This window comes from Megalobrama amblycephala, linkage group LG11 (genome assembly GCF_018812025.1).
Source record: "Megalobrama amblycephala isolate DHTTF-2021 linkage group LG11, ASM1881202v1, whole genome shotgun sequence".
Taxonomy (NCBI): Eukaryota; Metazoa; Chordata; class Actinopteri; order Cypriniformes; family Xenocyprididae; genus Megalobrama; species Megalobrama amblycephala.
The window spans coordinates 23,813,503-23,824,591 of record NC_063054.1 but is presented as its reverse complement, the minus strand read 5'-3'; positions in this window follow the sequence as shown (position 1 = coordinate 23,824,591).

Genomic DNA, 11,089 nt, shown 5'->3' with positions numbered 1-11,089 from the left:
TTTGATGTCATTTCTAGCGAGAAATTACTACTGTAGTAATTAAATATTTGTTTAGTTCTCACCAAAGCTCGCACTATATTGCTGTAGATCATTAAACTCATACACTGCCTCAGAAGTCTGTCCGAAATCCATTTCATGAGGTACCTTCATGCACAAACTTTGACTTACAAGTCATTGATTGATAAGGCAGCGAGGCAGCAAGTCAGCTACCTAGAGGTTTTCGGTGTGTGTAACGTTCTTTAACGGCCCATCTGGAAACAAATGCTGTGACGCCAAATGCCCGCAAGGAAGAAGAAATCCATCATGTTTACAACTGTGACGATGAGCGCTTACCAGGATCAACTTAACCCTGGATTTTCAAAAGTATGTGACATTCGCGGCTCCTTTGTTACGGTAAACTTGCACAACGTTTTTAAATGAGTCATCTATTAGATACAGCCCGGTCTGTTATTGTAGGGACATTGACTTTACATTTCACACACCTAAACATAACGCGGAACAAAACGAACTGTGATTGGTGGCGTTAGCCTACATGTCAGTCAAACGTCCTCTTGGGCAGTCCTTGGCCAATGAAAGCTGCGATACAGTCCAGACCTTCTGCCGTCAGTATGAAGGTCTGGCTACGTGAGAGTACGGCCCGGTCCCAAATGGCACCCTAAACCCTCACGGTCTTCCTCTGAGTCCGCACTTTCACAACGTAATGCCACTTTGACTGCCGGGTAAAGTCCTCTGCGTAGCTCACAGTCTTGCAGGCTCAGCAAAAGTGCATTCTTTACCCTTTTTTAAGCTTAAATGACAAATGGGACACCCTACGGTCTTGTGGACTTAACATACATGCGCAGCGACCATTGTAAGTCCACAAGCCCGAAAGTGCACATGAAGTGTGCCATTTGATACAAGGCCTACTTCTCTGATGACTCATTTACACAAGTATAGGCATGAGGGCGGGACAACTCATATGAGATCACAGCAATAGCAAATGACAACAATCTAATGATCCAATCAATTCCCAATGAACAAAATCAAGTCCCATCCTACATTTTCTTGTTCATGAAGCCATTTCACTCGTATATATATGTCACAATAGGAAGAAAAAAAAGACTATCACAGCTCGTTTATGCTTGCAATAAAATGATTTAAAATAGTATGATAAAAATTAACAGTTTGCAACGTCAAGTAGCATAATGGACTGATTCTGCACAGCTAAAATAACTGCAAGCTGCTGAAACCTGAAGCCTCACACATTCAAATAACTGTGCACTCTCATACATTAAAAATAAGATGGATAAGTATTAGTGTCCACACACATCAACGTTCCATAATGTTCTGTTTGTTGTAAGCTCGCACTGTTTACGTTCTGTGACACTAATGCTGCGTTCCAGGCAGGTTTTTGAGCCCGTAAGTCACGACTCACGACTTTGTAGCGTTCCAGGCAAGTCAAGCCAAACTGCCTGAGTATAAACAAACCAACATGGCGGACCGTACGGGGCTTATGCTCATTAACAATTATTTCTATTGCCAAAGGTGCTTATTCCTTGCTTATTTGAGGGAAATGGAGGACGAAAACGGTGCAAAAGGCAAGAGAAGCTGTTATACCTTGTATTTTATGATATTTCACCGTGCATTTGCATAAACACCGCATCCGTAGGGGCTGCCATTGTTGTTTCGTGGGCTATTTGATGTCAGAACCCGTAACTGGGAGTACATCGATCTAGTACTAGTTTACGGGTGGGAAGTCATGGGTTTGACTGCTGTTCCAGTGCACTTTCACCGGTAGAAGGTTGGAAAAACACAGGTTACGGGTTGCCTGGAACGCGGCATAACTCTAACATGCTTTAAAATCAAAAATTTTCAAACACATCACACAAGTACACCAACATAGACATAACACCAAAGTCCCTTTAAGGCAAGTCATTTAACTCGGCAGCCATCTTTGAAACTCCTCTCGGGCAGCTCCTATCCCTTCGAATGGCGAAAATCAAGTTCTCAAAAGCTGTTCACCAAGCTTACAATTAAATTTCGTATTTGAAATCACCAATGAAATGTGACAACTGTCTAAATAATTTAGTTTATAAATGCTCAAATCATGACAATATCTGCATTTTTCAGGCTGGACCAGCCAAAACACTGACTATTTCTATAGCAACTGGAGCTTCTAAGGGCAGCTGTAGTGATTCATGATTTTACCAATAGGCGATTGGCTCTTTTATTTAGAAGGCGGGACTTATTCCTCCATATTGTGTGTTGCACTTTCTCCTATTCATAGTAATATGAGTGCACTGTCTGTGTAAATCTAAAGTCTTTGCATGTGAGCTAACTTAGGTAGCATTATACAGTAGTCAACATTTGAAGTGGATCAAAACCTTCTGTCCTAAAACCACCTTCTTAGGACAGCTTATTTCTTATTTCTTCAACTTTGCTGAACTTTTTTGATCCACTTCAAATGTTGACTACTGTATTTTGGGGAAATTAGGAATTTAAGTCTGACTGATTTTTATTTTGCTTGTCAATGTTTCTTTCATTTTTTTCTATCACAATGATATCTTTCCTATATGTCGTTCATAGTTAATTTCAATAGTTGTAGCATGGACTCTACTATTCAGGTAGAATGATTTTTAAATCTTTATCATTATAGGTAATTTTGTTCTTGTTGAATGGTGCCAGAAACATACTTCATACAAGTACTCAAACACAGACATGAGAGCTAGCATAACTCATGTAGCGTTATATTTTAGGGACAATGTGCTTTAGGAAATAAATCCTTAAATGTGTATTGATTTGTGCATTGTAGTGTCAAGGATGTTTGTTTATTGATGAGATTTGCAAAGTGTATATATATATATATATATATATATATATATATATATATATATATATATATATATATATATAATGTTATTTTTCATAGAAAGCACCATTTTATATATTTTTGGGGGATCTAAAGAAACAAACACATGTTCAGACACAAGCAAAAGTACTGACTTGTAATCATTCTCTGGGCAGCTCGTTTGTCGTCTCTGGGGAATCCTTTTCCTCCCGCTCCACTTGTTCTTTCCTTTGATCATAAGATCCAAAGCTCAGTTTTACATCTCCTTAACAACAGTTATAAATCAATCGACTGACACAGTCACACTAACAAAATCATTCACATTCCTTATACCCTGAGAGTTTGACTATGCACTGAACTCTGGTTCCCCTTAAAAAAAAAAAAAAGATGATTTTTATCAAATGAATTTGATGGTTTCATTGTATCCTTTTACAATTTTGACATGTAGGAGCTTGATCACTAGATAGAAATGAATATACGTAGGTTAACGGTGGGGTAGTGTCATTTTAGTATCATTTATATTTTATAGATTTAAAGTATGTTAGCTTAATTTGTTAGCATTATTTTAATTTCTTCTTTTTTTTGTTTTGCCTCATTCCTATTGTATTTCACCATATACAACTATTTTAATGTCTCTATGTTTTTCCAATTTGGAGTTGGCAGTGGATTGATGGATTAAAAAAACAGGATCTCACATCCAATTACACAACTTTTGAATATCTTTTGACTTCAATACAGGATTGTTCACTTTCTTATGACATCAACCTAAACTTCTGCCAAAATAATCAGTTTTCTTTACCACTGTATCTGAGTTTGCGTGTCAAGTGAACTGGCAGACGTTTTCAGATCAAGTCATGTTTATTATTTTTGGATGATATATGATTAGTCATTTGGTCCCCAAAAAGCAAATCAACAGACTGATATTAATATTGCTCTCACACTGTAACAAATGAAGCTCTAATATTCATGGCAGCTTGACAAGCCTTCTCGAGTCGAGAGTGTGTGAGTTTGATCATAGTCTCTTTTATTCCTCAGTTTCCTTTGTATACACATGCCAAAATCGCTGCGTTTCCATGGCAGCAGCATCAAGAGGTAAACACTTAGAGAAAGATGAAGTCACACTTTTAAAACCATGTCAAAGCAGTGTGGTGGCAGTGCCTCCTGTTAGTGTTTAAGAACCATCAGAGAACACTTAAAAAGAGTGCTTAAAAAATAAAAACAAACATGCCCATGATGCCTTTTCTTCATGAAGGAGGATCCTTCTGTAGTAATAAATAACCTTTTTTCCTGAAACACATGTGTCTTTGTGCTGCAGGAATGGATAACGTGTCATTTCAGCAGAAATAATTAATTGATTTGTCTCAGAGGAAATGTGAGTAATATGGTAATGTGACTTTCTCACCCTTTGCTGCATGTGATTTTTAAGACTCTAATACTTAAAATAAATGAAGTAGGCCTACATTAAAAGTTCTTCCCTTTTAATTAACAGACAAAATAGATATATATACTTGAGTTAAAATACAGATAACCTTCTGAAATATCATTTGAGTAAAGGTATAGGCATATAGACTCTTTTGAATCATCTCTAAATAAAGATTTGTTCATAAATCAGACATCTTTATCGCATTACTTGATTTTTTCACTTGAATAAAACAATGACGGCATGTTTTCTTTTACTTCAATCCATTTCATAATATTTCAAAACATAAATTTTGACTTTTTACTTCACTACATGTTACACTGGGATCAGTCATGGCATAATGGCTAGAGAGTCAGACTGGTAACCAGAAGGTTGTAGGTTCAATTCTCAATACTGGCAGGAAATGACTAAGGTGCCCTTGAGCAAGGCACCTAACCCCCAATTGACCCTTCGCAAAGACCCGCCCCCCTTAGTTACTGTTGCTTTGTCCAAAAAGCTGTGGCGCTGTCACGCAATACGCAGTGAAAAATACATCGCGGAGCAAAGAGGACACTGACAACACGTCGACAGACAAGACAAAGCAGGTTACTTATGATATTAAACAAAGTCCTAGCTTTCAAACTGTGTAGTTTTTTTAAGAAATTCAAACAATAAAAACCGTTTTGTGGCTCTTTAATGTGTCGTGACCATGGTCGTGACAGATTGCTGTAGTGCCTCATCTCAAGAGGCTCGTAAACCGATCATCTCTTCCTACTAGTTCATTTATAGCATCAAATAAACATGAATGAACATGAGAAGGAATGTTGTTTCAAACATGGAAAGACGTCAATGCACACCATTTTCAAGTTTAAGTCCACCGAGGTTAATCTTCTAACACCCGACTGCTTTGTCGGACAAAATGGCGGATTTGGCGTTCTGATTGGTTAGATCGCTTGTCAATCAAACTCCCGGCGAAGGGTCAATTGCTCCCCATTTGAAGTGAAGAAGTCGCCTGCTCAAAGACGTGATGATGTCCGATTCGTGAATGAATCATGCCTTTGAGATCCATCCTTTGAGAACCGGTTGATCCATTTCACAAATGGCATTGAATGATTTATTTCAGAATTTGACCATTCTGATTGCAGCAGTTAACGACTCACTGATTCAAAGATTCAGTCTGAATGAGTCTGGAGTCTCACTGAATTGGTTGTGTCTGACTTAAATGGCCTTGTACTTAAATTACTTTTGTTGCTTATAGCACACATTAAAATTAAGTACACTGTACACCACGTTTCATTAGCACATGCATTACCCACAATTCTGACACAATAAAATAATTTTGTTCTGAATTTGATTAGTGTAGAAAATGACTGCCACATGGAGAGAGATTTGTAAAGAGCGATTCACTCTAACAATGATTTCTCATTGCTTAACCGTTACATATAGGAATAACTATTCATTCTTTTAGGAGAAATTGCTCACACCTGACATGGATTCTTAAATCCCACACCAAATCCCAATTTTTTTTTTCTCACATTTTCAAGGAAATGTTTTACTGTTTGGAACCCAAAACAGATTAACCCCATTTAACTCTTATATATAAAAAGAAAACAACTTTCTTAATCAACAGCTGATTTAAAGTCAGAAAATACAATCATGGTACAAATATGCTGCAATAATTTTTTATTTTTTTATTTTTTAATGGTCTCCCCTCTGGCTTTAATCAGCCGGGTCAGATCAGCTTTGCTCTTTTTTTTAATGCATCTATTAAGTCTCAATATAATGGAATGACAGGCTTTTGTAGAACACAGAACTCCTCTGGTTCCTCGGATGGCGTTATGGAAAAATCCACAGGTCCCCTCGAACTCCTTACGCCTTCTCTTCTGTCTGAAAAATGAAACACATGAGGGGCTGATGGTGGGCCTGGCCATGGCTCAAACACACCGCAGGTGGAATATCTATGTTATTGTGGAAGAATTCACACCATGCTCCAAAGTTGCTCTTCATTCCTGACTTGATGTTTGCAGTGGTGAAACTCTAGAGTGCAACGAACAGTGTAACAATTACCGGAGTGTTCATATTGCATTTCATGCTGATGTGAACTCATTCAAACTGGTCTGAAGTGCAGAGTGAGAGGGAGTATTCGCTGTGATGAATGACAAAGAATTTCCCTTCTTCATGTTTGTCTGAATTACTGACATTAGAACAAATACTTGAATACAAGCACTGATAAAATCTGACCTTCACTTACAGGGGAAAGGTTTTTATCTTATTTTAGGTAACTATAGTGAAGCACTGCAGATGTTCTTTTTAAATGGGTCAATGATGTGACGGGTCATTTTTTTGTCCCAAAGGCCTTAATAATAATAATAAAAAACAAAGATATGACATCCAAAGTATGTAAGGTAGTACAAATAGATCTCTTTTACTATATCCAAATGGTTTTGATTATATTTTGCTACATATAAAAGTTTTTTAAAGATTTTGAAATGTCAACTAAAGGTCATTCGGTTTAACCGTCCAAAGGCCAATACAGCCACTTCATTTGTGATTAAAATATCTTAAAATGTAATAAAGGTATTTTTATTTTTTATTTTTTTTGCCATGATTTTATAACATCATATATCAACATAGTATAAAATGGTATTAAAATTATGTGTAGAAGTCATTGCTTTATTATGAGAAAGAATGTCCAGAAAAATGAATTTCATTGATGTCATTCGGAGTAACCAATATAAAGGGACCATTTTGGATCAAGTCATGTGGTCAGTATCATGTGACAGTATGTGACATCATTCAGACACCTGCAAAGGACCACATGGTCTTGAAGCAAAGTAACTAACTCTTAACTTTTTGAAAAATTAATGTTTTGGTTAAACCGAATGACTTTTTTGGTGACAATTTTGTCCATCTTGTAATAAATGACAAAAGCAGTGTTAATTGATTATAAAAATCACATAATCTCATTGTTAACACTTAATAAAACTTCAAAATGAATTATTTCTCCATTATATTTTATCTAAAGTAAGAATTAAGAAATAACAAGAGAACATCTGTTGGTGTGAAACAATGGATGCTTAAGTTTCTGTAAAGATTGATTATTTACAGCTTTTTTTTTTTTTACATGGTTCTTTAAAAAATCATCATCATCATCATCATCATCATCATCATTATTATTATATATTTATTTTATTTAATAATAATTATTATTATGCTATAATATTTGTTTACAATAAGTAAGTAATCATAATGCATTTATTGAATGATGTAATTTTTCATTGTTGTGATTCTGCATTTCAGTTATCGGAGAAAAAAAAACTGTATTAATTTTGGTCATAAAAAAGACCATTGGTCAATTTATACTTTCAACACCAACTGATTTTTTTTGATTTTGTGGTACATCTGCCAGTATGACACTAAAAATATTTAGTTCAAAGTATCCATAATTAAGTGAGTCATTCTAGGAGAACTGAGAGACTCAAATCGGATAACATTGTCTCCCTCATTCTTGCATCATCTAATGATAAAACCATTCTCCTCTTGAGATACACCAGTTCAATGATACCTCTAATACTGCTCAGATGGACAGCATAGAGAAAACAGATGCAGTGAAGGAGAAGGGGAAAAAAGACAGAGAAAACATCTGGACAGACAGACAATTGCGTAGCAGAGACATTCATCTTATCCGCATCCTTGCATGGTCGTCAGACTTGAATTATATTTTAATGCTTTCCATTGGGATGTGTTCCTGTGCCAGAATTATTAAGACAAACATTGTGGCCAACTACATAGAGCAGCATTGCGAGAAGAATGATGGAGGGGCAAGAGACGAGCAGGCAGGAAAAATGACATGCTGAAACTCATAAAACATATTTGGGCAAGACTGGGATTAATAAACTCAGTAGGTGCAATGGTAGCACAAGACACTGCTGCATCTGTAGGAACGTTTTTTTTTTTTTTTAAAAACATCCAGCATGTGAGCAAATCTATATGCATTAATGATAATAGATGGCGAAGCATGGCAAAGAAATCATGCACAATTTATCTGTACAATACAATAACCAAAAATATATACGGATGAATAGAAAATGTTTTTTTTCTTCTCCTGTCTCTTGGCTGTGGTGCAGTGTCATTAAATTTGCTAAATTCCATACCGAAATAACATCTTGAAAACTCATTAAGTGTCAGTCAAGTCATAGGCTACATGGAAAAATATAAAGGTTGCTCTCATTCACTTAGCCCCACGGCAACAGGATTTCCAAAGTAATATAAAGCATAATGGCTTATTAATACCTTGCATTAAATAATATCCTGAACTGAATCTACAGAGCGCAGTGTGACGGAACAGGTCTCTCTCTGAACATGCCAACACCTCCCAAATTAAGAGTCGAAAAAAGAGAAAGTCGGGAGAGTTCACTCTGCTTTCCTTGCCTCTACTAACAGCCCTTCCCCACCTGCTCAGCTCACCAGCTGCCCTCAATAACAAAACATTTCATTCTCCATTTGTCACTGTGTTAATCTGTGCTAATAATTACTTTTAATTAAAGAGTAATCACAATAATTGTAAACATCTCAGTAACCACCCGAGATTTAAACAGCTGTTAGAAATTAAGTCTGACAATTTAAGCCCCATTGTGCCACAAAGTAAGCATGTTCCAGAACTCTTTGGAAGTATAGTCATATTTTCTCCCTTCATTACATAATCATTGCAGCATGGATTTTAGCACTTTATCATTTTAGGCACATTACAGTAACATCATCAAGAAAGTTTAATTGCAAAATCTTTTCCCCTTGACTAGTCCCAGAGCAGAACTACGGGTGTGGGACCATGGATCAACCTCCAAACTGAACTGGAAAATTACAAAGGTCATTTTGCAACCACATTTTGTAATATCAGAATCTAAAAATGTCGACAACATAATTAAATCACACTATTATACAATATAAAGTTCACAATATAATTAAGCAATTTATGACACACTCATAAAGACATATAAGTAACTTGTTTCATTCCTGAATGAATCAAATGAGCAATTGAGTCAATAACTCACTCATGAAGAGATTCAATGATTGATTCAATGACTCACTAAAAAGTGTCTAGCCTTTTATCATTACTTGGGCTGTACGTCTACTCTATACTGTTATGGATAAATCGTCTTTACATTTTCGAGATTTATTTCCTTCAGTGGATTGTATGTAAATATTCACCTCATCCAGTGCATTTTCGTAGTTTTCTTTTATAATAATAATAATAATATTAATAATATAAATCTATTCCAATAACAAGTAGTACTTTTTAAGTACTAAGTACAATTTAAATGCATGTGAGAAATGGCTGCAAATGATTCAGAGCGGGAGTGAACTTTCAAACTGATGATCTTTCAAAATTCAAACTGAATCACAAACAATTTCAAACCCCTCTGAATATGGTGGCTTAGAGAGATCAACACGCTGTAACTGAAGAAGCATGCAAAAAACATCTTAACCCCAACAAGTGACGAACCTGGCTGGGACATATTTATTGTCTGTATTTTGTTGCGTTGTGAGTAGACAGTGAACACTTAGCATGTCCTACAGGGTTGCCAGGTTTTCACAACAAAACCCACCCAATTGCTACTCAAAACTAGCCCAAAACGAGCCAAGTCGTGTTTCAGGGGGGTCCTACTGTAAAAATCGCATTCCAGGGGGAAAATCCGTGTTTTTGGCACGGTTCCTCTGGTAAAATTCGCATTCCTGGGACTAAATATTATGTTTTTTGGGGTCACTTCAACCCACGGACATGAAAATAACCCGTAGCAACAGTGTAGCCGACTTTGCAACACTGATGTCCCAGCCAGGTTTGTCAATTGTTGGGGTCCCCTTGAAACATTTCCATTGTGGTCTGTGCTGTTGGCTAAATTTAATACAAATATGGTGTAAGCCCAAATTAAACTGTACAACACATGGCTGTTGGTTAATAAGCAAAGTGTTCCTCATATATCAAAACATCTGATCGTGGCTGGTCCTGTGATGGATTGGGTCCTGTCCAGGGTGTCTCCCTGCCTTTGGCTTGAAATATGCTGGGATAGGCTCCAACACTCCCCAGTGACCCTAAACAGAATAAGAGGGGATAGAAAATGATTGGATGCTGGATGGACAGAAGGCAGTGCTGCCATGATCAAAGCGTGGCCTAATCTCAGTACTGATGTATTTACAGGGACTGCACAACATAAGTGAGACACTTATCAAGGCCACCCTCTGAATAACTTCAATACTTCCTGGATTACTGTCAAGTCTATGTAGAATGACCTTTCAAAATTCTTTAAGATGGAAATTCTTTCAGTTCTTTGGAACTGGAAAATTACATGTGTGCTCTAGGTCCTAATTCATGAAGGTTCAATGAAGTTTACCTCATTCTGGTGCTGAAAAAAATCACATTTTATTTTTAGTATGGAGTGTTGAAATGAAAATGGGGACATTATTAAGCATCAGTAATTGCATAATAAGATGTTCCTTAATTGGCTTATTAATTGTAATATGACTTTGATTAGCCAACTTGAATTTCATGGTTCACTAAATGCAAATATATTTTTCATCTTTAAGGGGACCTATAATGCCCTTTTTACAAGATGCAATATAAGTCTCTGGTGTCCCCAAAATGTGTCTGTGAAGTTTCAGCTCAAAATACCCCACAGATCATTTATTATAGCTTGTCAAATTTGCCCCTATTTGGGTGTGAGCAAAAAACACAATGCTGTTGTGTGTCCCTTTAAATGCAAATGAGCTGCTGCTCCCGGCCCACTTTCCAGAAGAGGGTGGAGCTTTAATAGCTTGCGCTTTGGTTGCTCAACAACAAAGCTGGAGAATCTCACGCAGCCAAAATA